The sequence below is a fragment of the Eumetopias jubatus genome, unplaced genomic scaffold, assembly GCF_037043125.1.
Source record: "Eumetopias jubatus isolate StellerSeaLion01/CBP00866 unplaced genomic scaffold, mEumJub1_p1.0 scaffold_4, whole genome shotgun sequence".
Lineage (NCBI taxonomy): Eukaryota > Metazoa > Chordata > Mammalia > Carnivora > Otariidae > Eumetopias > Eumetopias jubatus.
The window spans coordinates 36,408,029-36,435,131 of record NW_028274810.1 but is presented as its reverse complement, the minus strand read 5'-3'; the positions used below and the strand labels follow the sequence as shown (position 1 = coordinate 36,435,131).

At 41.3% G+C, this 27,103-nt stretch overlaps 1 protein-coding gene across 2 annotated transcripts in view; it reads right to left on the bottom strand.

Annotated features, from left to right (window-relative positions):
* The window catches only part of LPAR3 (lysophosphatidic acid receptor 3), a 50,047-nt gene that overhangs the window by 337 nt on the left and 22,607 nt on the right, over positions 1-27,103 (bottom strand). The window lies entirely within an intron of this gene.

Genomic DNA, 27,103 nt, shown 5'->3' with positions numbered 1-27,103 from the left:
AGACAAAAGGAAGCAGGCTGCTTACTGAGGTTCTTCTGGCCTAGCTTTCAGTCAGTGGCTTCAAAGGTCCTTAAGGATTTGTTTTGACAATTGCAAAGCAAACTTCCACCCTTCCTCTGAGCACGTGAGACCTGGGCTCCTTAGAGGCCAACAGCTGGGCCCCCCCCTTGACTGTTCACCATGTTCTATTTCAACTCCTTATCTGCTTACCCGGGGCTCGTCATGAGGGGTTCACATTTACCTCCCACTTACTAAGCACTCCACATGCCTTATCTCCGTCAGCTCTCTGAACCACACTAGGAGGCTGCTGTAGTCATCACCCATGCTTTGCAGATGAGAAAACCAAGGCCAAATGCCAGGAGGATATGTGGGAAGGCCTCACACCTTTAGCCCAAGGCTCCACTGTTCTCTACCTCAGATGTTCTAAATGCTTTCCTGACAAGAAGACACTCTGCATCTGTGGCTTTTTCCTAGTCTCTTAACTAAGTCACCTGCTCACAAATTTTCTTCTTTATAAATCCATGTTGATACTGAGTAAGCACTAGTATTCTTTGTGACATAGTCATAGGCCATCTGCTTAATTCTCTGCTTTGGATTAAGTTTTTTGTTCTTGTTGGTTGTTATCAGAAATAAATCTTCCTGTTTCATGATGAGATAGCGATGTGCTTGTAGCAAATTTATTTATTTAGCACAATTTTAGCACCAACTGCACATGAAGTGTAGTGTCTTCTGAGTCACTAGACATCTGATCATACTTAGCTTACCACTAAAGTTTTCCAACATGTTGTTCCTAAAATATGAGGCATGAGTTCAGTATTCCCCTACTTTGTCACCATCACCTTGGATAACAGTGAGAGCTCACGTTTATACCATGCTTACTGTGAGCCAGGCACTGGTGTAAATACTTTCCTTTATTAACTCATAGAACCACACTACGTGGTAGGCATTATTATCATCCCCAGGAAGGGAGGTGCAAGGAAAGTTAAGTAACTTTCTCACCATCAAACAGCTTGTAAGGGACATCTAATTTTGAATGTTGGCGGTCCTTCTCCAGAGGCTGTGTTCTCGGCTACTGTGTATGTGACCTATTCTCCATACTGTGATATGGTTTCTTTCCCCCAAAGTCCTTATCATTTCTAAACGCCCTTGCTTATCCATTCAGTAAATATTCCTTGTGAGCTTACTGCACTAGACAGTAAATGAGGCAAAGACTATGCACTCCAGGAGCTAAAGTGCTAATGGGGAGACAGAATAAACAAGCAAGTCTGTAAATCACAGCACCAACTAGTTATTCTTACTGGTTAGAATTAGTCCTGGACGGTATTCCTCTTGTCGCTTTATCTTCGTTCTGAGAGATACACTAATAAGCAAGTCAAGTCAAGAAGTATAAAAAAGCTGTGCAAGGCCATAAAATGCCATGAGCCTTGGGGTCAGACAGGTGTGCCCAGGTCCTCACTTTATGAGCTACAAAAATGAGGCAAATCACTGCACTTTTCTGAGCCCCCATTCCCTCACTATTATTATTTTTATTTATTCATTTGAGAGAGAGAGAAAGAATGCATGAGTATGAGTGGGGGGCAAGGGGCAGAGGGAGAGGGAGAAGCAGACACCCCGTTGAGCAGGGAGCCTGACAAGGGGCTCTATTCCAGGACCCTGAGATCAGGACCTGAGCCGAAGTCAGAAGCTCAACCGACTGACTGAGCCACCCAAGCACCCTCCCATTCCCTCATTTGTAAAATAAAGGCAACAATTCCGACTGTGTGGGTGGTTGTGAGGGGTCAGAAGTAATGGAAAGTGGTGCCCAACACTGAGTTGGGTTCACTAAGTAGTGGTTATCATGAGATGCTTTGTCAAAGACATTGGCCAAATTTAGATATTTAGGAGTTATCAGGAGGGTTTAATTCCCCATTTCATAATTACAGCTCACCAATGGTTCCGTTTTCGCTCCTTTCTATTATTTTTGATCTGGGAGACCCATGTTATCTGTCTGGGGTTTGGTTTCCTAAACTATAAATTGAGGACATTAGGCAAGTTCTGGGTTTTTTCCAATTTGGGGCCAGGAGACCTTATTGGGTATGCAGTCAATTTAATGGGTTTGGACATGTTTGGAGATTTTTAAATGCAAGAATGGAATGGAATTGCTCAGAGTATATGGCACAGACCAAGGGAAGTTTTCTTTCATGCAACTTTCATTTCAGTTTTACATACTATGTTCATGTGAGTATTGGTTATGAAGCAAACTATTATTTCTTACTGTTGGGCTTTGTCAAAAAGTTCAGAAAACACTAGTTTAGATAATCTTGAAGGCCCTCTCCAGCTTCAATGGTCTGTATTTTCCCTAACAGTAATACTTTTGTTCTCTACTCCTCCCGAGAGAGGGTTACTATGTTGTCAAGAGGCAAGAACTAGACAAACCAGACATCAAAAGCTGTCCCTCCCCATTTTGATGCAAAGACTCCTTTCTGTGTGAAACTGCCTAATTCCAAAGAAATCACAGTGGGCAAGAAACAACAAATGTTGGAGAGGTTGTGGAGAAAGGGGAACCCTCTTACACTGTTGGTGGGAATGCAAGTTGGTACAGCCACTCTGGAAAACAGTATGGATGTTCCTCAAGAAGTTAAAAATAGAGCTACCCTTTGACCCAGCAATTGCACTACTGGGTACTTACCCCAAAGACACAGATGTAGTGCAAAGAAGGGCCATATGCACCCCAATGTTCATAGCAGCAATGTCCGCAATAGTCAAACTGTGGAAAGAGCCAAGATGCCCTTCAATAGACGAATGGATAAAGAAGATGTGGTCCATATATACAAGGGAATATTACTCAGCCATCAGAAAGGATGAATACCCAACTTTTACATCAACATGGATGGGACTGGAGGAGATTATGCTAAGTGAAATAAGTCAAGCAGAGAAAGTCAATTATCATATGGTTTCACTTATTTGTGGAACATAAATAGCATGGAGGACATTAGGAAAAGGAAGGGAAAAATGAAGGGGGGGGGAATCGGAGGGAGAGATGAACCATGAAAGACTATGGTACTCCGAGAAATAGACTGACGGGGAGGGGGGTGGGGTATGGATTGGCCCGGTGATGGGTATTAAGGAGGGCATGTACTGCATGGAGCACTGGGTGTTATACGAAAACAATGAATCGTGGATCACTACATCAAAAACTAATGATGTATTGTATGGTGACTAACATAACATGATAAAAAAAATATAAAATATAAAATAAAATTAAAATAAAATAAAATAAAATAAAATAAAATAAAATAAATAAAATAAAATAAAATAAAATAAAATAAAATAAAATAAAAGACACACACACAAAGAAATCCCAGTGGGAGAGTTCCAACGTCCTTGTGTTAATGGGGAAGAGGGAAAAATATTGATTAACTTCATACTTCATTAAATACGCATGTCAAAATTTAATAGAGTATATAACTTCCAAACCAATGGAAGGGAAAGGATGGAACCAAAGGGAAGGAAAGTAAGATCTCAATATAAAAAAAGGAGGGGGGAAAAGTCAAACATAGAAAAGTGGGACAAAGAAAGAACAAAAGCAGATACTGGAAATGAATCCAAATATACTGACAATCAAACTCAATGTTAATTGTGGTATTATTTTTTAAAAATAGGTGAATCTAAACAATTTGATGTCTAACATTACCTCCATATGTGGTAAAAAAAAAAAAAAACATAAGGAAAAGCAAGATGATTGACATGAAATTTATGATACGGTTATTTCTCCATAAGAGAGGGTGGTCACTGGGGCAGGTCCACATAGGCGATGCTGAAGATATTGGAAATGTTCTATTACATTGGATGGCAGGTACATGGGCATTTTAAAGCTGGTTTTTTTATTCTTTTAAGTGTTATTCTTTATACTATACATATGTTGTTTATAATTTTGTCTGAATGATATTATTTCACACATACACATGTCAAAAGAGGATAAAAGTAAATTGCCAATATGCTTTCCTAAAAACTGTTTTTAAAATCATTTTTTTTTAATCATAAAAGCTTTTTCCCCCCCGCCCAGAGCAAAATTCTGGTTTAGATTAGTCCAGGGGGCCTAAACACTCTAAATAAAGTCTCTAAAATGATGTCTTGTTTTTCACAATGCAGTAATTCATGTATATTTTCCATCTGCATTGAATTACATACAGTAATTCATTCAAACACTTGACAAACTTTTCACTGAGCAATGATTATATATGCCAGGCACTGTTCTAAGAATTCATGGGAATTATCCATTTAATCTTCATGGCAGCCCTAGGAGTATTATGAACACTACCTAATAAAATACTAATGCTACTCTCTTTTTAAACCTGAGGAAGCTGAAGCACAGAGAAGCGAGGTAATAGGCTCAAAGCCACAGAGCTGATAAATGCAAGAGCCAGGATTTGAACCCAGGCAGCCTGGCACCAGAGGCTGTGCTCCCGTCCACGTGCTAGGCTGTTCAGCAATGGACAGAGAATCTTATTACTAAAATGAGTGATGGGGGAGGGAGAAGGGTACTTCTGGCTTTTAGAGTCCCATCTGTGGTATGTCACATCTGACTGTGAAGCTACATATATAACAATTAAGTCATGCTTTGGTTTGCTAGCATAAAGGTTTTCTGTTGGGGGAGGAAGGGAGGGAGGGAGGAAGGGGAGGAGGGAGGGAGGGGGGAGGGAGGGAGAAGTGGGGAGAAGCGGGGAGAAGGGGAGAGGAAGAGAGGGAAGGAGGAAGGGGGTTGGAAGGGAGGGAGGGAGGAAGGGGGGGAGGAAGGGAGAGAGGGAGGAAGGGGGGGAGGAAAGGAGAAAGAATTCCAAGAAAAACATAGGCTGGCTGTAGGAGTAAGAAGAAACAAAAATCTGCTGACCTTTCCTTTATACTGCTTCCAAGAACAACAGAAGGCAAGTCTTCTTTGACAGAGCTGCCCAGACACTCTCGGCTGCCAGAGAGCCCACTCTGGCATGCTGTCTGAGGTGATGGCCGCACACGGGGCAGTAACTCAGGGAAAGACACTGTTTCCGGACTCCTCCACCGGGCAGCCACCTTCCCCCACCGAACATAGCTCAGTAGAGATGCAAAGTTCATCTAACACTTCATTCTTTGTGGGGGGAGGGGGGCCTTACTGTATGTCGGCAGCTAGATATGAGGCCCCCCAAAACGATTTAGAAGGAGAAGAACATGTCAGGAATGGTTTTGGCCTTGGGAATCTGTAATCTCGGAGAAATTCTTCGAGAATACAGGGGATGTCATAAACAAACAGATGGGCAACGGGCCTATTTCTTACAAAGGGGGCAGATGATGGATCCTGGGAAATATACATCAGTCAGTCCCCTATCAAGTTCCAAGAAGTTTTGGAAGAAAAAACTAATGGAAATGTTTTTTGAGTATTTAGACTCAATGCTCAGACCATGCCCGCTGGGTAACAAGCAGAGGTTTCAAAGAGAAGTCATGACAAGTCCTAATCTCCCCCCACCCCCTTTTTTTTTTAATCAGGCAATCACAGATAAGGGTGGATCCTAGGTGTCTATTTGGAAACCAGTGGAAAAAATCAAGTATGTTCCTCTTGGAGAAGAAAAGGCTTAGGAAAGACACCATGTGCTAACTGTCTCAAAAGCCTGAAAGGCCATCAAATAGAAAGAGGATGCGCAGACTTGTCCCAGGCCATTCCAGAAGGTCACCCGGAAACAGAGGGGAACAGGGGAAAGTACAAAGGGGCAAAATTTGGATGTAAGAGTTCTTTCTAAGTAAATGAAGCTATTTAGGAAGGGAACTTGTTGAGTGGGCAGAGAGCCTCTCATCAGCAGAACACGTCCTTTGCCTGGATCATCCTGAGATGTACAAAAGGAAGGCATTTTTCCTAAAAGAGAGATAGGGTTAAGTGGTTTCTGAATTATTTTCCAACCACACTCTACAAAACTGTGAATTTCGACTCCCAATAGAATTCAAACAAATTTGACTTGTTTGTTTCCCGGACACAATTATCAGACGGTATGGTTAAAAACTGATGGAGATGAATACTTTGAGCTAGCTATTCCCAAACTTGGCTGGTCATCCGAATTACCAGGGGAGATTTTAATAATGCAGATTCCCAGGGTGCCTGGGAGGCTCAGTCAGTTAAGCATCTGCCTTCCACTCAGGTCATGATCTCAGGGTCCTGGATGGAGCCCTACCACCCCACCTCAGGCTCCCCGCTCAGCAGGGGTGGTGGGGGGGAGTCTGCTTCTCCCTCTCTCTCTCCCTCTGCCTCACCTCTCACTCATGCGTATGCACTCTCTCTCTCTAATAAATAAATAAAATTAAAAAAATAATAATGCAAATTCCCCGGTCCCACATCAGACCCAAGAGTTAGAACCTCTGGGGTGGGATGTGGAAATCTGTAGGATGAAAAGGTTCCCTGGCTGGTAATGATGCACAGCCAGTTCTGTAAACCATTTCTCTATGCTGACTCAAAAGGGTTTATTCAAGCCATCCTGTCAGCAAAACTGTAGACTCCATAGAGACTTAGCAAAAAGTCATGGAAAAGAGAGAGGGGGCAGAATTCTTTAAAATAAGCAAATAAGCATCTCTAGAGATCAATACCTTCAGCTTCTATTTGGAAAAATGTTTGAGCACATCATATACATAAACAAATGTATGAACGCTAGCAGTACAACTAGACCACAGGCAAGGCATGCACGTCCTCCTCGGGCCTTTGTCTGTTCTCTGGTTTGCCCTGCCAGGAACGCCTTCCCGCCTCCTAATCTAAGGTCTACTTTTCTTTCCAAGCTTAGCTCAAATTCTGCCTTCTCCACTGGACGTCTCCCATTGTCCAACCCACAGCGATCACTCCTTCCTCTCGACTCATGGGGCACTTTCCCCATACAATAGCCACACGGCACTGAGCACATCACCTGCTTACTTCACTCTAACATCACCCAAGAGCTCTGGGCTCGGGGCGATACAGGCACCGGTCATTTAAGACTCACAGCCCTGTGAGGCTGTCACTCTTACCATTAGCCCAATCTTGCATACAGTGATTTAAGTAGTGATTTAAGTAGAAGTAGCTCAAGAGTTTGTCTTGGGTCCAGAAGCCAACAAATAGAAGAGTCATAATTTGAACGCAGGCCTGACTCCCCCATCAAACTCGTGGGCACTGGGCTCAACTGGAGATAGTTTTTAATACATACATCCTCTTTCTCAGGCCTGTTATAAGCTCCCTAAGGATGTGGGCTGTGACTCATCACCAGTCTGTATCCTCAGAACTAAGTATGGAGCCCCACACTCAGTAGCAGAGATGAGGCAGTTGAAGGTGAGTGAGATTTCCTAAGAGGCCTCACGGGGCCAGGTACCGCACCAGCTGCAGCGTCTGCTGTTGTTATGGCGTCCAGTCCGAACCTGGATGCGATGTGTGACAACTCTGACTATGGTCAAGGAAAGTGTCAGGTGAAGTGACAACCAGTTGAGTGAGCGGAGTGTTGACGGTTAAGACCAGCCGTGCAGAGGTGAGACACAGCATGATGCACTGGGGGAATTCCAAATAGTTCAGGATGGTTTTAACCCAGAGAGGTGATTGAGTAAGTAGGGTGAAGTCTGAGATGACCTGGGTGGGGCAGACCCATGTTGCCTATTCACGGTCACCTTCACACCACACCCCCCTACCCCCATACACATAAACACACCCAGACACCTCTGAGCAAGGGCCCTGCGCACAGCACTCAGGAGTTTGGATTTATTGTAAAGATCAGACCCCATAGCCTTTGCCCTCAGATGTCCATTGTATGTAATGAATTAACTTCTCTTCCAAGCATATAGAATGGTAGGAGTCATACAGTAACCTTAGGAAGATAAAGAAATAGTTCTATGTTCCATGGTTCATAAAAGAATCCCATTGAGAAAGGCTAGATCAGAGGTTTTTCAGACTCAATTGCAACTCATTAGTGAGCTGTGAAATCAATTTAGTGGGTTGCAACCAGCAATTTTCTAAAAGATGAAATAGAATAGAACTGAAAACATCAGAGTGCATCAAGTATAGTAAGGGTGCGTTCATGAAGCTTGTTTCAGTTACACGTAAAACGGTGTGTGTGTACTAGGCCATGATACAGAAGGTACACTATTTTTTTATTGTGAGTCCTGATTTAAAAAAAAAAAGTATAAGCCACTTTTACAGATCAGTGATTTTTCAAATCCGTTTTCTAAAAAGTAGAGAAACACTTCCCAAAGGAAATCTCTTGTTAAAGTTCAAAATCAAAGCTTCTCTGACTAAAGAAAGAGATGAGGAGCAGGGGGTGAGGAGGAGTTGAGTAAAGCCCTTGAAAGCAGAATCCACACTCCGCTTCACACTACACCTCCGCCCTCCACATGTGTACACACACTGAGGCTCCCTTGGGAGCGCCGCTGACCCCTGCTTGAAAACTACTGTAGAATGGTAGTTCTTTGAAGGTTTTTAACCGGGCATGGTAAGTCATTCCTCTCCCTTTTTAAAAAAAAATTTTTATTTAAATTCAATTTAGTTAATATGTAGTGTATTAATTTCAGGGGTAGAATTTAGTGATTCATCGGTTGCATATAACACCCAGTGCTCATTCCATCCATTGCCTTCCTTAATGCCCATCACCCAGTTACCCCATCCCCCCTCCCAACTCCTCTCCAGCAACCCTGTTTGTTTCCTAGAGTTAAGAGTCTCTTATGGGGGTGCCTGGGTGGCTCAGTTGGTTAAGCGACTGCCTTCGGCTCAGGTCATGATCCTGGAGTTCCAGGATCGAGTCCCGCATCGGGCTCCCTGCTCAGCAGGGAGTCTGCTTCTCCCTCTAACCCTCTCTCCTCTCATATGCGCTCTCTCTCTCTCATTCTCTCTCTCAAATAAATAAATAAATAAATAAACTTAAAAAAAAAAAAAGAGTCTCTTATGGTTTGCCTCCTTCTCTGTTTTCATCTTATTTTTTTCCTTCCCTTCCCCTATGTTCATCTGTTTTGTTTCTTAAAATCCACATATGAGTAAAATCATATGGTATTTATCTTTCTCTCTTTTAAGATTTTATTTATTTATTTTACAGAGAGAGACACAGCAAGAGAGGGAACACAAGCAGGGGGAGTGGGAGAGGGAGAAGCAGGCCTCCCGTGGAGCAGGAAGTCCGATGCGGGGCTCGATCCCAGGACCCTGGGGTCATGACTTGAGCCAAAGGCAGACGCTTAATGACTGAGCCACCCAGGCGCCCCACTCTTACTGACTTATTTCGCTTAGCATAATACACTCTAGTTCCATCCATGTCATTGCAAATGGCAAGATTTCATTCTTTTTGATGGCTGAGTAATATTCCAGTATCTCTCTCTCTCTCACATCTTTATCCATTCATCTCTCAATGGACATCTGGGCTCTTTCCATAGTTTGGCTATTGCAGACATTGTTGCTATAAATACTGAGGTGCCTGTGTCTCCTGGAATCACTATATTTGTATCCTTTGGATAAATACCTAGTAGTGTAATTGCTGGGTCATAGGGTGGTCCTATTCTCAACTTTTTGAGGAACCTCCATACTGTTTTCCAGAGTGGCTGCACCAGCTTGCATTCCCACCAACAGTGTAAGAGGGTTCCCCTTTTCTCCGCATCCTCGCCAACCTCTTTGTTTCCTAACTTGTTAATTTTAGCCATTTTGACCAGTGTGAGGTGGTATCTAATTGTGGTTTTGATTTGTATTTCCCTGATGCTGAGTGATGTTGAGCATGTTTTCATGTGTCTGTTAGCCGTTGGTACGTTGTCTTTGGAGAATATCTGTTCATGTCTTCTGCCCATTTCTTGACTAGATTTTGTGTTTTTTGGGTGTTGAATTTGATAAGTTCTTTATAGATTTTGGGTACTAGCCCTTTATCTGATATGTCATTTGCAAATATCTTCTCCCAGAAACATGACAGGGACGTCCACTCTCACCACTGTTGTTCAACATAGTACTGGAAGTCCCAGCCTCAGCAATCAAACAACAAAAAGAAATAAAAGGCATCCAAATTGGCAAAGAAATCAAACTTTCAAATCAAACCTGGGATCGAGCCCCATATCGGGCTCTCTGCTCAGCAGGGAGTCTGCTTCTCCCTCTCCCTCTGCTCCTCCCCCCCTGCTCATGCTCATTCTCCCTCTCTCTCTCAAAAAAAAAAAAAAAAAAAAAAAAGACTCTACCAAAAAAATTGCTAGAACTCATACAGGAATTCAGCAAAGTCGCAGGATATAAAATCAATGCACGGAAGTCAGCTCCATTTCTATACACTAACAATGAAGCAGAAGAAAGAGAAATCAAGGAATCGATCCCATTTACAATTGCACCAAAAACCATAAGATACCTAGGAATAAATCTAACCAAAGAGGTAAAGAGGTATACTCTGAAAACTATAGAACACTTGCAAATCTTTTATTTTAGAGCAAAACTTTCAGTGCCCAGGACTAGAGGTAAGGGAGCTCGAAGTCTGCTCCCACCTGCATCAGAACCACCCGGGGAGGCGGGGGTGGAGGGGGGGGCTCTTTAAAATTCAGATTTCTGGGCCCCACCCAGACCTACCAAGTGAGAAACTGATGAAAATAAGATCTAGGCATCTCCAGGTTGAGCTAGCTCCCTGGGGAAATGCTTTCGTATAGCAAAGCATGAGAACCACTGGGCTAGACAGGAAGACTCACCTGAAGACTGACTAAAATTCAGGTGAGAATGATAAGGATGGGAAGAGCAGCGCTGGCGGGGATGGACAGAAGCCGATAGTTATTAGCAAATAGTAAGGAGGAAGAAACTGGAGGACTTGATGAGAACTGGCTGTGGGAACTGAGGGAGAGGTGACTGGGTTGCACATGGTCAACCAAGTTTGATAGCCAAGCAGAGAGGCAGCGGAGGGACAGGTTTAGAAGGTGGAGACCGTGTTCAGTTTTAGGCCTCAGGTCAGTGGAGTACCTGTGGCTCCTCAAGCCAGAGACTTGTAGAGGGCAGGCAGCCGGCACTCTGAGAGCTCCAAATTGAAATGCTGACTTGGGAGTCATCAGCAGTGGGTGGGCACTTAGGCCATATGTCCTTTCATTAATAAATATTTACTAAGCAATCACCTACTATGTGCCAACTACTAAGAGGGAATATTTTCGTGATGATTACATTTGGATAACAAATTCTAATTTCCTTCTATTGCTAAGTGACTGGTCAGTTACATTGACAAGAAGCAATTAGGTTTTATTTTAATGAGGCACTATGTTCTTTCAGTACCTGTTTAAGAGACTCACTAATTGTCCAATTAGACTATAAATGAGCTTTCCTCTGGTAATTAAATAAACTAGTTTCAGTGCTATACTCAAAAACCAGTGCGATAGGTTTAGTGTTAATTTTTAAAGCACAGTGAATCATATACTAGAACGTGCAATTAGTGCTGAAATGATATTTAATGACTGCAATTTAAGGTAATCAGAAATATCAAATTCAGGAATGTCTAACACTTTGGAAGATAGAATTACAAATGAAAATATTGGTGACAAATGAAATCAAAGATCTTTCCAAGTCCCTAATCAATATCATGTTAGACAGTCTATAAAAGCCCTCCTCTCTTATTTGGAAGTTTTCAAAATAGCTCAAAAAAATCCTTTGGTTAATACTTCATCTCCACAATATATAGGAAAACAGAAAGAAGAACACCAGTCCATCTGGAAGAAGGGCCTCTCCCTAGAATGTAATTAAGATAGTTCAAGCATTCTTGGGGTTTTGGTGACAGGATGTGCAGAAGATGAAGACCTCAAGGTGCGTGAAACCTGTTCCTCAGGACTCATACTTTTTTTTTTCCTGTTCCACTGGTCAGACTTGGATCCATAATTTCATCTGTTTAAAAATTCACACATGCAATTAAAAAAAAAATCCTGACATGTGAGCGGCACATAAATAAAACATCTGGAACAATAAAAGCAATCACTCACACAGAATAGTCACACTCTGGCACATGGACTACTCATTTCATCAAACAGGAGGATATATTTTAAATATGTTCACTCTGTTATTCTTTGTTTCTAGTCCAGGAAAAAGTGGCAGGGCCCAGGCAATAATGCTAACCTAGTAAGCCGCAGGGCTGTCTGATTTACTAAAATAGAAAATTACAACTCTACATAAAAATCAGGTTGTGAACCTCATCTGAGGGAAGCTCTCTTCTTATTTGAAAAGAAATTTAATTTTAAAGTAAAATTTTAACGTAAAAAGCTATCCTTGACCACAATTGTTAAAATATGCAAGTCACACACTAACAGAATATTTAAGTGGAAATGCTCTCAGGATAGCAAAGAATTTGTTCAATAATTTCAAAATAACACTTCCAGATGTGGTTTGCATTTAAATTTGTATTCGTTTACCCACAGTGTTTCAGAAATCCAATAATTCAGAAAATAGATTGTCACATATGTGAAAGGAATGAAAATATATACTTTTCATAAACCTGACTTATTTTTACTACAGAAAGCAAGAAAACACTGAGACACTTCAAATAGAAGATGAGCAGTTAAGCATTCCACAAATGATTCATTTAACACTATTGTCCCTTCTGTTGGGTCTTTTGACTCTAACAACTGGTTTTAGACACTTGTTTTATGTTTGTGGCCAGCTTTGGAAAATTGAAAATCTCAGTGCCATGGGGTTACGAGATAAAATTTAAAGGAGAGGTATATAGCAGCTAGAACCACAGCTAAGGCCTAATTCTAGTGTTTAACTCTGGGCAACAGCAGGAAATCATAAACTGAATAAGGAAGAGAACACCATCTCCACCTCCAGATGCCTCTTTAAGCATAATATGTATGGACCAACAATACCTCGGTACCTCATTAACTATTACATCAAGGGCTCTCCACCATCTAAGAAAAGGCGTGAGGTCAGCTGCGTACATTGGCAGAGTAACAGCTCCTTGCTGGGTATAATTTCAAAGATGGACAGATCCCAACTAGTCTGTCCAAGGATTTGAAATTCTTGCTCGAGTCAATCTTTTGGATTAGGGAGGGCTCTGCTGCACCCTACCTAAAAATGTAAACATACTAAGCCAGAGGCATATAATATTTTATCACATAAATGGTCATTGGCACAGAGCAGGGTTCTGAGGGGATGTCAAAGGGGTATCTTCGATGCAGTTCAAAATTTTCAAAAGGGCTATAGTAAGGGACACTGCACAGGAAAGTTGACTTGAACAGAATACAAGATTCTGGCCACCCAGATGGCACGAAACACCATTCTGAGCTCAGAGGAAGGGAACAGGAATTAGTAGGAGCGTGACCTGACTTAGAGAAAGTTGGATCTGGAGGAGCAAAAGCATGTTAGAGCTTAGGAACTACAATGTCTTGACATAAGAGCTATCACCTCCCATCCCATGCCCCTGGCTGCCATTATTAATCCACCACACTACCTGTGTCTGAATCCACATATGGCCTCGAATCCTTCACAGCACAGTTCCAAGCAGCCTCTAGCAATCTGATGGAATTTGCCCTTGAGATGAAACCCACTTAACCATCCTTGTTATAGTAAAAAGAGCATACGCTGGAGATCAAGCAGACACTGAGTTGACCATGGGCAAATCCATTCACCTTCTTGGGCCTCCCACCATTTTCTAAGCTATGGAATGAGCATGATGATACTGACCTGATAGGATTTTTGTGAGAATCTAATGAGATAATGCATGGAGTGTCCGACACAGAAAATGTTAGTTCTGACTGCCCAGATACCAGATAGTGTTGGTATCTCCATATCTCCCCTGCTGTGCTTCCTAAGGCAATTCATAAACACATCCAGTAGGATGCTTCAGTTGCTGTTGTGTACCCACATGTGAATGCACGTGCACACACACACACAATTTATTACACTTGGTCCTGATTCTGCACGCATTTGGCTGCCCTGGTAGGCTGATATCCTCAGGAAGACCCTTTTGTATCTCATTCAACTTGAGATACCCAGTGCTTAGCCAAGCACCATACACATAGTAGGTACTTAATAAAAGCTCATTAAATGAAGGGATCTCAATTCAAATCCAGACCCTAGGGTATGCTTTTTAAAAGGTCATTATGTTTCTCTTCTCCCAATTTGTTCATCTGTCCATGAATGGGATTGGATTAGAATGAGCTGCAAGGCTCCTTTTGGTTCTCACATTTGATGATTCTGGGTTTCACTCAGAGCTTCCTTCAGTCATGGCCAATGAACAGTCCAAGTAACTAAGGAGAAAGGCAAACATGGATGCTCTCTATGGTGCCAAGTGAGAGGGAGAATTCTGTGGTAAATTTAAGATGCATGTCACATGATTCTAGCAGAAACAGGTATCTGGGTGGGGACACCCAGAATGCTCTCAGATATCAATGTTTATTCAATTAATACACAGTGAGCATTTGTTAAGTGTCACCATGCTATTCACTGGGAATTGCAAGTCAAAGGACACAGAGGAATAAATGATTACCATGCAGGGTATGCATGAGATATTGTAAGAGCATACTGCCTAATGGTCTTCGCAAGAGTTGAAATTACCATTCTCTACAGTGTCACCATGGATTGAGTTTTTAAAAGGATAGAAATGTAGGGGTGCCTAGGTGGCTCAGTCGGTTGAGCATCTGACTCTTGGTTTCGGCTCAGTTCATGATCTCTGGGCGGTGAGATTGAGCCCTGTGTTGGGCTCTGCACTCAGCAGAGAGTCGGCTTTAGATTCTCCCTCTCTCCTTCTCCCTCTGCCCTTCCCCCACTCATGTGTGAGCTCTAGCGCATTTTCTCTCTCTCTCTAAAATAAATAAATAAATCTTTAAAAAAAAGGATACAAATGTTAGGAATACCCTATGGCAGTATAGGTGTTATTACATTGTTTTCAATATAAACAATATTTTTGACATATTAAAAACAATACTGTTGAAACACTGATAGTTGAAAACAATATTGATAGAAACAATAGTATTGAAAACAATATTGATGTAGATGTTCATAATATATTGTCGATTTACATAAAACACAGTTACAAAACTGTGAATATAGTATTAATCCATTCTTATTAAAAAGAACAAGTTAGGGGGCACTTGGGTCCCTCAGTCAGTTGAGTGTCCAACTCTTGGTTGTGGCTCAGGTCATGATCTCAGGGTCGTAAGATTGAGCCCACGTCAGGCTCCAAGCTCAGAGAGGAGACTGTTTGGGATTCTCTCTCTCCCTCTCCCTCTGCCCATCCCCTTGCTTGTGCTTGCTCTCTCTCTCAAATAAATGAATCTTTGAAAAAAAAAAAGAACAAGATGAATTTGTGTATATACATGTGTGCACTTAGAAAAGATCACAAAATATACAGTATATCCAAATACCCAAGCAAATATAATCTCTAGGCAACATGATCCAGGTGCTCTTTACCTTCTTCCTTACCTCTCTCATTACTGTCTTTAATTTTTTGCTGGGAGCCTTTTTTTTTTTTATAATAAGCTCTCACCAAAGCTAGTTTTGTTTCTATTTTGGGAACAAATATATTTGCAAGCACTAGATTTCTACTGCAAAAAATGGCATAAGACTGATCCTATGTAGCTGAGAAACAAGAAGGTCAAGACTGTCTCTCCCAACAAATGTCTTAATGGGTGTTTCACTCTAGGTTACCTACGGGTAGTTTCCTAAATAGGAAAATGCATAGTAAGGGTATGAGAAGGTCATTAAATTGTAAAACATGTCATAACCTTTGAAGTAGAACCAATAAAAACCAATTGTGTAAAATGTGAGGTTTGTTATCGCAATGTTAATTAAAAAACATTTTCCATTAGTTGTACATTAATCACAAGAGAGACAATGTAAAGAAAGGAAGACATGCTATACTGTATGCTGGGCCAAAAGGTCCCGAATGATCACTTCCCCTTCCCTCCAAGAGCATATTGAGCCCCAACAGGAGCCGATGATAGCACAAATTAACCAGGACACAGAGGTAAACAAGATGAACAAAAGTTCTTTCCCAGTTTTTGACTTCACCAGCTCCTTCTCATAGTTTAGGTCTCAGCTCCAAGTGTGCCCTTTGGAGAGGTCTTCCTTTGTGCCATATAAAGTAGTACCCAGCCCAGCCATTCCTTAAAATATTATTCTGCTTGGTTTTCTGGTATCACTCTCTGCACTTAAGATATCTTGTTTATTAGTTGCCTGGTTGATTGACTGATTTACTAATTGTCCATCACCCCAGTTGGAAAGTAAACATGAAGGTGGGGCCTTTGCCCATTTAATTTACCTACATACACCTTCCATGTATATGGTACTTTCTAGTTCCTTTCTGGAGGTTCTGATTCTAGGAGTCTGGAGTGGGGCCGAAGGATCTGAACATTTAACAAATATTCCAAGGGATTCTCCTGCTCAGGGCAAAAGTGCAAAGTGCTGGGTTTTATACAAACCCGGGTCTTAACTCTCACCCACCAATCCAAAAGTTTGATGACCATATCTGTTTCCATCTCACTGAGAGAATGGTTTCTTGGGGATCCTTCTGCTGGAAAGGAAAAGTTTTCAATTCTGATATAGTCTGTAGACTTGTATAAAATGTAATTTGGTAATACCAAATGGCACAGGCCTATAGGAGCTTATGAAAAACCATTATTGGTCAGGCTTATACTCAAGAAAAAAAACTGTTGGTAAAGTACAACCTAACTAATTAAACTTACTATAATGGATCAACTATGCCATCAGAAAAAGAAAAAACAGTATTTGGAAACATATTTCTAGTTTGCATTTAGCAAATTTGCAGAGTTTGATCAAAGAAATATGAGAAGATGGATGGCTTATGTATATAGCAAAGTAAGGTTGGAGGACACAAATAGAATATGTGTAAAAGAAAACAATGGAAGGAAAGACAGACACTGCGAGACATACATGGAGATGCCATTAAGATATCCCATGAGAACCTGGAAATGGGAGAAAAAGCTTGCTCTTTTGAGTTAAGCCCTAAACCCAAGTCACTTAAAGAGTTATTATGGTCCTGGGATCTGCAACAGCTTTACTGAAATCTGACTAAAGGCAATAACATCTCAGAGAAAGAATGTCCCTGGAGCCAGGGATGTCTAGGAGTACCTTATGCAACTCCCAGGGAGAAAAGTTCTCGGCCAAGGTCAGTCTGTTCTTGTGGCTGAGAGGTCTCTAATGTTCTGATTCAGCACAAAAGGCAACCTCTGATTGTAACTGGACTTGCCAGGTATTGAGTATCCGAACCCCTTGGTAATTAAGAGAAAGGGCAGGCCAAAGGGAGGAAGGAAGGAAGCAAGTGAGTAAGTGACACCTATGCTTTGTTCACATTCTTGCCTCTGTCACCTTTACTGCCTGGTAACCTCCTCCTTATTCTCTCAACTCCAGCTCATTTGTCCCCTGCTCTTCATAGCTTTCCCTAGACACCACCCCCAGGCTGAGTCAGATGTTTCCCATTCCATGTTTCCATGGTACTCTCCAGGTGCTCACTGTCAAATCAGACATCATGAGTGGCTTGTCCCTCCACGGTCAGCTAGACTGAGAGCACCTGAAGGGCAGAAATGCTGCCACAGTCACCTTGGGTTACTGACACCTGCCTGGGACTGGATGCTTAGTAGAAAGCAAGCAAGGAGAGCTGGAATGTCACAGACACGAAACAGAGGTACCACAGGAGGAAATTAAATATTCTCTCTGCTGGATTTTCATTAGAATGACGCATCCCCATGTACTGGTTTCAGACAGAACATTTCTCAGGCAGTCGGCTCTGATCACATTTCTGTGCCATCAAGGAAAGTGCAAGGCACCACAGGAGACCCACGTTATGAATTTACTCAATGGCCTGTTCCCACACTGAGCAAGTCGGTTGGTTGGAATTCAAAATAAACTTTGTCATGAGCACAACTGATATATGTGGCATTGAGTTACTCAGAAGAGCCCATTTATCGTTGGTTACTTTATGGGCAGTTCTAGGCTAACTGCAAGTTGATTTGCAATGGTCTTTCATTGATTCATTCTTGACCAGCTATATCCTTTTTACCCTTGCTAATGTGTGAAAGAATTTCCAACAGTCTCCACCCAAACTGTGAGCCTCGCCTGGCCTAAGGCCCCGACAGTTCCTGCAAAGAGCTTTATAGGGTCACCTCTCCTTCTTCTGGTTATTTCTTCAAGACCCCTCAGTCCTTTCCATATGCCTCTTACACCTCTGTATTTGAAAATAAACTAAATTAAACCTGAAAACATACAACTGCTTACTCTATTTACCCTGTATAATGCAGGGATATATACATATGCATTTACATGCACACTTTAAATACATACACTTGCTTTATTTTATATACAAATATTTAATCCAGAGTTGGTAAAATCAAGTATTGGTAAAAATCTCCTTTAGAGAAAGACTGAATATTCCAGGCCCTTCGGTGGGAACACAGTTCTCTTTTAAGACATTGTTTCTACAGAAAATTAGATGGATCTTAGTTTATATCACTTTATCCTGGAAAGCAAACAGCTAATTTCAGTGTAAGGACTGTCTGTGCTAACAGTGCAATATTACCTAACCAACCGTCACATTCCCCTATGGGCAAGATGATCATGGTTCCCATCTGTGCTGCCAATCATAAATATGCTTCCTTACCACTGAAGAACTCCTATGTGTGCTTTTTCCTTTCTTGGGTCCTCCGGTAATCATTAACACATTTATTAATCTCAGCAGTAAGTGTTGGGCAAATAAGATGCAGTTCCTGCCCTTAAAGTGTTTGCTCTCTAGTAGGGCAGAAAGGGCACACACATAAAAAGAAATTACTGTTAAGGCAGTAAATGACACATAGCAAATGAATGGAATGGGGGAATAATATAGGAACTCAGAGAAGAAATCTCCACATCTTGGGGTGATTGAAGACCTGATGGAGAAAAGGGGGCTTGAGGGTGATCAGGAAGGAAACGCAGGAATTACTAGACAGGAAGAAGACTCTCAATTTGTCCCCCAACCCACTGGCCAGATGCCTAGCATAGGAATACACCCAACACCTTTGAGATCAGGCACCATACCTTACGCTGTAATGAAAGAAAGCCGAGACAACTCCCAGTGCACGTCTCACCCAGTGGATCTGTAAACTATGTTATCACAGGAACCTGGGAGGCCAAGGACTCCTCTTCTGAATTGGGATGGTTTATTATAATCTAGAACGAAGAGTCTGCGGCTCTTCTTATAGTCCATGTTTTTCCACATTTGGGTTAATCAAACTCATATAAGCCACATTACATCAGTGTTTGAAAGAACCTTCTGTTTAAAAAGTTACTTTTACTAACCCAGTAATAAAATGAGATTAGTAAGTCAGAATGTATACTCTGTAAATTTTAAACGAGTGAAGAAGAAACATCCAAATCACATAAACACAGATGCTAAGAAAGATCATTCAAGGGCGCCTGGGTGGCTCAGTTGGTTAAGCGACTGCCCTCGGCTCAGGTCATGATCCTGGAGTCCTGGGATCGAGTCCCGCATCGGGCTCCCTGCTCAGCGGGGAGTCTGCTTCTCCCTCTGACCCTCTTCCCTCTCGTGCTCTCTATCTCTCATTCTCTCTCTCTCTCAAATAAATAAATAAAATCTTAAAAAAAAAAAGAAAGATCATTCAAAGTTTAAAGGACTCCTTGAATTAGACCATCTCTTTACAAACCAATCAAACACCCTAAATTCAATGAAGGGCAAATAAAAAAGCCTGGGATGCGTCTTACTCAAACTGTGGAACAAAAGACATCATGACAGTCAAATAACAAAAGGCTATCTTCTTATCCCTTTAACCATCCCCAGGAAAAACATTAAATGCTTCCTCTTTCAACATACACCTTTTTCTTTTCCTGAAACAAACGTTCATTATTGTGTACAATGACTACTTGGTATTTTTACCTAATGACCTATATATACTGAAGGATTTACTAGTTAGGTAAACTTGGATGGTTAAACTCTTAAGCCTTGCTTTGTCATCTGTAAAACAGAGGCAATAAAATCCCTGTGCCCAGGTTGGTGGGGCCCAAGTGAAAGAAGGAACACAAGACTTTTCACCGCAGCATTTAGCACAGGGTCATTGTCATGATCATCATCTCTTATCATGCTCCAGGAAAGACCTTTTGTGATCTCCTATCTGGAAAACCTACAATGGCATTGGTGAGACAGGGAACATGGCATAGTGTTTTCACAGCTTGGCTTCGAGAGCCAGACTGCTGGGTTCAAATCCAAGACCCACCACTTGCTTTTGGGTCACCTTGGGCACTTTCTATGAAACCTATTTAACCCACCTGTACCTTACTTCGCTCCCTTACCCGTAATATAGAGAGAATAAGAATACCCCCCACCCCGGGGTTGCTGTAAGGGCCAAATAACTGATGATTCATAAAGTATACAGATCAGTGCTTGACACGGAAGATGACTTCATGTGTTAGCCATTCCTATGCTGACTCTGCTCCTCGGGTCTAAAGATGGTCAGAATCAATCTCAAGAGTCTAAAAAGGGTGAAAAAATACTAAGGTACTTGAGTTACATGAGATGCAGGAATGTCCTGTTGTTCCCTAAGGAATCCCAGAGGATTTTAAAATAAAGGGAGTGTTCTAGAACATAGCTGTACAGAAGGAACCAGGTGAAAAAGCCATGAATGGCAGGAGTAGCAAGCTGAGCCCTATCTAGTCCACATATTTCTATTTTAGCACCAGCAATGCTGCAAATATTTGTTTTCATTTTCATGCTCATTTTCTCCACTAGACCAGCTAGACCTCAAGGACTAGAACTATATTCAGCCAATTTACTTTTGTATCCCCAGTTCTTAGCATAGTGCCTGACAAAGCGGGCACTTAATGTTTATTAATGAGTGAATGGTCAGATAAGTGAATACAAGAATGGTCTAAAGATACATGTAGATATTTGTCCAAGTGCAAGAAGACCTTTTATTCTTTTAAATTTTTTGACTTGGGTATAGTTGACACAAAATGTTACATTAGTTTCATGCGTACAACATAGTCATTCTAAAATCAAAGACAAGAAGTGACAAGTGTTGGTGAGGATGTGGAGAGAAGAGAACCCTCGTGCACGCTGGTGGGAATGTAAATTGGTACAGCCACTGTAGGAAACACTGTGGGAAACCTGAGCTACCTCAGGAAGACTCTTTTTTTTTTTTTAAGATTTTATTTATGTGAGAGGTAGAGAGAGAGAGATTGAAAGCACAAGAGCAGGGGTGGGAAGAAGCAGACTCCCCACTGAGCAGGGAGCCTGATTCAGGGCTCCATCCCAGGACCTGAGCCGAAGGCAGACGCTTAACCGAGTGAGCCACTCAAGTGCCCCTCAAGACTTTTTAACACTAACAGAGCCAAATTTGACTCTTGGGATCACTCGACCCAGCCAATAGCAAGGAAGAAGATAAATGAACAGGAGTAACTGTCCTATAACCTGGAACCTCAATTTCACAGTTCCTAGTTTTTACTGTATGGAGTTTTTATTATGAATCATCTTGTTTGCTTGCCAATTCTAATTAGCCCATCCTGAGCTAATGGATTGCACAGGGCCTTTGGCAAGATGGCTTTGTTCTTTGCAAATGATACACACCCATGCAATTAAAGTAGTTAATGTTGTGCCTACTTCAAATGAGACCAAGTTATCTTCCCATACTTAAGAAAAAATCTTATAGAGTAGGTAAATCTAATAAAAATTTTTTGAGAGTCACAAACTCTGAGACTTGCAAGAATTTTTAAAGTTTGTCTATCTATCCTATCCAGTGAAAGAATCCCTAGGTAACACTAGACATGAGGGACACCTAATACCTATGTAACACTTAAAACAAGAGGGATCTTGCCTCACTGCACTAGACAGCCAGCTCCATTGGAGAATAGCTTGAATCTTTATAAAATTCTTCTGATAATGAGTTCAAATGTCCTTTCTATAATTTTTATCCTTGACCCTAGTTTTAACTTCCAAGCCTCTGAAATATAATTTCTTTTCCAGGTAACAATTCTTAAAATGTTTTAAGAAAACTGTTATGTTCCCTCTCTTCTTTTTTTTAGTGACACTTCCCCAATTCCTTCATCTGTTCTGGATCCTTCGATACCTCAGATGCTGACTACACTGACAATATTCCTTTCCAAATGTGATGTCCATAATCAGCCTTACGGTGCCTCCATGGACTTAACTTGTATCCAGAGAAAACAGGACAATGTCTTCTCTAACTGGATTTTTCACGTTCGATTAGTATGCCTAGGATCACATTCCTCTTTGGGCAACCACACAGCATGATATCCTCTACACAGCAGCACTTCTGGTCAGTAAAAACCCTTGGGTCTTTCTCTTCTTTTGCTCAAACATGCATTGTTTTTGAAGGAGGTCTACCTCACCTTCGTGATTGTGTAGTTGCAACGTGTGGCTGGGTGTGTTTTATATAAACCTAATGACAGGTCTATTCTTATAAAATGCTATTCTTGCTTGCTTTGGCATATCATTGTGCTCTGTTGACAGCTGTTTAAGTCTGGGATCTCTTCCCTAACAGATTACTCTCACCTCTTTTTGCCATGTATGCAAGCAATGTTTTTTACATCTTCTCTAAGTTATTGCTGTTTTGCTGAGGAAATACAGACCAAGTGCAAGAATCCTGGCAGTCCTTGAGATTCTTGCCAGGTTAATATCAATCCTGTCTTTTATCACCAGGCTTGAGATATATAATTGTTTGGTTACTGGTGAACCACCTGACTGCTCCATCACCCTGCCCACAGTTCTTGATAACCAGAATATTATGTCCAATTACCAAGGGCCTTCTTGACAGCCACATGCACACCATCCACAGCATTCCCATTATCTACTTACCCGGCAACTTTACCACAAAATGTAAATTAGGTTGTTATTTAATTTATGTGGTATCTTCTGAACACCACTTCTTTTTGTTTTTTTACTTAAAAATCCATTCTACAATTTGCTGAGCATATGATTCTTCATCAAACATAAAAATAGTTTTGCAAATAAATTCATGACTTATTTTCTGACCTTATACAAAATTGTTCATTTACAAAATATTTTAAAAATCTCCAAACATAGTCTGAAAATGAAATTTAAAGTTCTAAAGTTCACAAATGTATTCTTTTTTTTTCCCCCACATATACATTGTGTCCTGGGAAAGAATAATAACATTTCATTTTCAATCACCGTAATAGCTTACATGGTACTTTAGGAAATTAGAAAAAAACCTTAAAACCACATGTCTCAAAATTAGCCATTTCTGTGCTTTCTAATGGCCTCATTTTATTTATTAAAAAATATTTTATTTATTTATTTGACAGAGAGAGTGAGCGAGAGAGGGCACAAGCAGGGAGAGCAGCAGAGGGAGAGGGAGAAGCAGGCTCCCCGCGGAGCAGGGAGCCGAATGCGGGCTCAATCCCAGGACGCTGGGATCATGACCTGAGCCGAAGGCAGCCGCTTAACTGATGGAGCCACCCAGGTGCCCCAAAGCAAAGTTTATTGAGCAACAGTAAAGTGATAGTAGAAAGCTTCAGAAGAGGGAGGGGACCTGAAAGGGTTGCCCTAATGGCATCATTTTATAGATGAGAAAACTGAGACACAGAGAGGTTAAGTAAACCTTATTAGCAAATAATGCAATTAAGGCTGATCCACCCTGTGACTTAAAATACCTATATTCTTAAGAAAAAAGTAATCCCATCACTGAAAGAAAAACACTCTATCAGTTATTAATTCTAAAAACTCACTTTCTATGAACACAGCACTTCAGTTATTTAAAGAAAGACAGAAAACTCCCCTAGGCTGATTCCATAGAGTCAGCACCTATGCTCCCTGCAGATTCTGAGTTAGTTTGGGGCCAGCAAAGAGAATCTGGGGTCCTTTCCTATTCTAGAAAAAAAACCAAGGTGACATTAACTCTGATGGAATCAACAGAAGGTATATGAAATGCCAAACTTAGGCAGGAGTTTCTCATCACAAAACATGGAAATATAGTCCATTAGTAAAGTCTTTACTGCATATATATTACACACACACACACACACACACACACACACACACACACACACACACACACACACACACACACTACTCATATCAGTATATTGCCACAGAAAAGGAAGGCTGAAATAACTACCGGTGGTAATGAGATATGGAAACAGGAGGACAGTGAGGCTTTACAGGCCACTTCTTTGCTGGGCCACCGTAAAATCAAAGGGTAGGAACTGAACATTCTTATTTGCACAAGAACTAGGGTGAAAAGAACATTATTTGGAACTAGAAGAAAAATGATTCAGAAATGGTATCCTTACAATACACATAATTTGGTCCTATCATGTCTACTTGTGAAATACCACCCTGGGATGTTTGCACTGGATGGCCTCTAAGGTCCCTGCTGGTAGAATAGGATAGACTTTTAGAAATCTCCCTAGAACACCAGAGCTCTGAAAAACACATATTTGGAGGCCTAAAGAGTCCCAGGCCAACTCGTGGAGAAACAAATTGCTACTCACTTCCCACCGGGGCAGACCCTGGAGGCTAGGAGACAAGACGGGGGTCCTTGGAGGAAAAGGTAGCTGTGGATGGGGATCACTGTTGCCAGCAGACCCATGCCAACAGTCGGGTTATTAGGCTCTCTGCCTGAATGCTAAGAAAGCCGTGCCACCCAGTGTTGAGGCCGGATCCACCAGGAATTCCTCCACAGACCACCTTCTTTCATTATAAACTCCACCATCTCTCAGGGTCCCATTCTCCATGAATCTGCATTCATGTGTACAGGTTATATGCTCTGAGTTACAGGTATCAGAATCTCTTTCCTCTCAGTTGTCCGGGCCAGAAATTTGGGTGTCATCCTTGATGTCCCCTTGATAGAACACTTGGCAACAGTCACCAAGTATTATCAATTCTACCTCGTCAGTGTCACTCTAATCCGTTCATTTCTTTCCATCCAGCCTATCTGTCCCTTACAACAGATCACCGTCATCTCTAGCTTGGATTAATTTAATAGGCTTCCAAATGGCCTTCCTGCCTCCAGTCTTTACCCCCTTTAATTCATTCTCCAAAATGGGGTCAGCCATCTGTAGGTAAAGAAAGTCTGATGAAGCTACCTCCCTGCTGAAGGACAAGCCCAAACTCCACAGCCCGACAGACAGTCCTTCATGACCTCACCCTGACTGACCTGCCAGCCTCCTTGTTCCTCTGTGCTCTTATTTGCAATGCCCTGAGCTGGTCATGGTATCCTTCATTTCTGGGTCTTTATCCTTGCAGCTTCCTCTGCCTTCAACATGCTCTGCACAACCTAGTTCTTCACATGACTCCACAGCTCCCAGTGCTGGCTTAATAAAAGCCGTAGCTGACGCTCAATGTGAGGGGTTCCGCTCTAAGCATTTTTATGCATTAAGTTATTTAATCCTCACATCAACCCTCTGTGATAAGTATTATCATGTTCCCCTTTTATAGACAAGCTGGCATGATCTCTCAAAGCTGGGTTATGTGCTTCTAAGTGCTCCCAGAGCCCCCTGCGTTTATCATAAAATGCACTATTATACATTTTCCCCATTTTCTGTACCATAGACTACAGGCCCTAAAGGAAAAAGACATGTCTGATTTGTAGTGGTCTCCTAGATGAAGCTCACTCAATGTCTGCTGAACTAATAAATAATGACAACGCTCAACAATATGGGATAGAGGTTGGGGGCACATTCTAGAACCCACTTGCTTGCATCCAAATCTCAACTCTTCTGATTACTAACCGTGTGAACTTGAGCAAGTTATTTAACCCCTCTGCCTAGAATGGGGATAACGATAATATATACTTCATATAAGAGTTAAATAATATCTGTAGAGTGCTTCGAGGAGTTCCTGGCATATATAATGATTATATAAGTGTTTGCCATTATTAGCATTCATGTTAACGAAGGAACTAAAACCACTTGAGAAATGGAATAAATATCATTACCTCAATTTTACAGGCAAGAGGAGCTAAGATCAAGTGATGATCCTCAAATACATGCTGGTTCTAAAATTAAATATCATCATCCAAAGATCTGTTACAATGCACCGGAGACATAGCTGAAGGATTCCTTACAAAATATCCCATCAGTAGACTTGTAAAAAACAGCAACAACAAGGACAACAGCAGAGTGGGCTCCTAACCAACTCCAAAGAAGAAATGATCCAGAAGTTTCAGAGCACACCACTTACTTGTATAAAGGATATATTGCTACACATGAGGGCCAAATTTAGAAGAAAGTTACAAGGAAATGTTTCCTAAGACTAACAGGACCATCTCTGATTTGTGGGAATGTTTAGGACCAAAGCAGCTCCGTTTTATAGTGAAAATTCCCTGAACAAATTACTTACTGACAGTAAAAAAAACTTGCATCCTCAGACCTTGACAGGGGATTTAGTTGTTTGCTCTTAAAAGCAAAGCAGATAACTTTTCAAAATAAAAATTTTGTCTAAGAAAAGATATAACCAAAGGAGTAAACACTGTGACAGGGTTTCGTGGCATTAATTAAGTACTGCATTCCTCGTTAGGCACATTGTCTTTGCTCAGAGGTTACTGAAATGAAGACCCCCTTGGCTGAAAACAATGTCTAGTTTTCACCAAAGGAGACACAGAGAAAAGTTTTATTCAGAGTTGACCTTTTGCTGAGGAATCCAAAGCCTTGACCCTCAGGTCCGTAACCCATTTAAATGCTCATGGGAATTTCCGGGTGAAAACCAGAACTTTTACTCTAATGTTATCCCTTGGTTCTCAGCAGTAATCCAACCTTTGGCAATGATTGACAATGAAAATAATAAAGTATTCATTGAGGTTCATATCTTTACTTTCTAAATCATATATCAAAAATGAATTCCTGAAACTCCATTTCCTATTTTTGTGATAGAGATTAAGCCCTACTTAAAAAACAGCAAAATCATGAAAATTTTTATTTGCCTGAGAGGTTTGCAAGAACAACCAATGGCACCTCATGACAAATAACGTTTTACTCATTAATTTAATTTTTAATATTTTGAGACAAGACCCCATTATGACTAAAAATCTGAGAAGCCCTGGATTTTGTTGAAGAGGAATTTGTCCTTTTGTGGAAAAGAAAAATGGATGAAGCCACTGTGAGATTCTAGAAAATTCTCAATTGTTCTGTCATTTTCCAAGCTTATACCTCTACACTTTGATGTCATTTGGCGTGCATGGCTTTATGTTTTGGGATTAA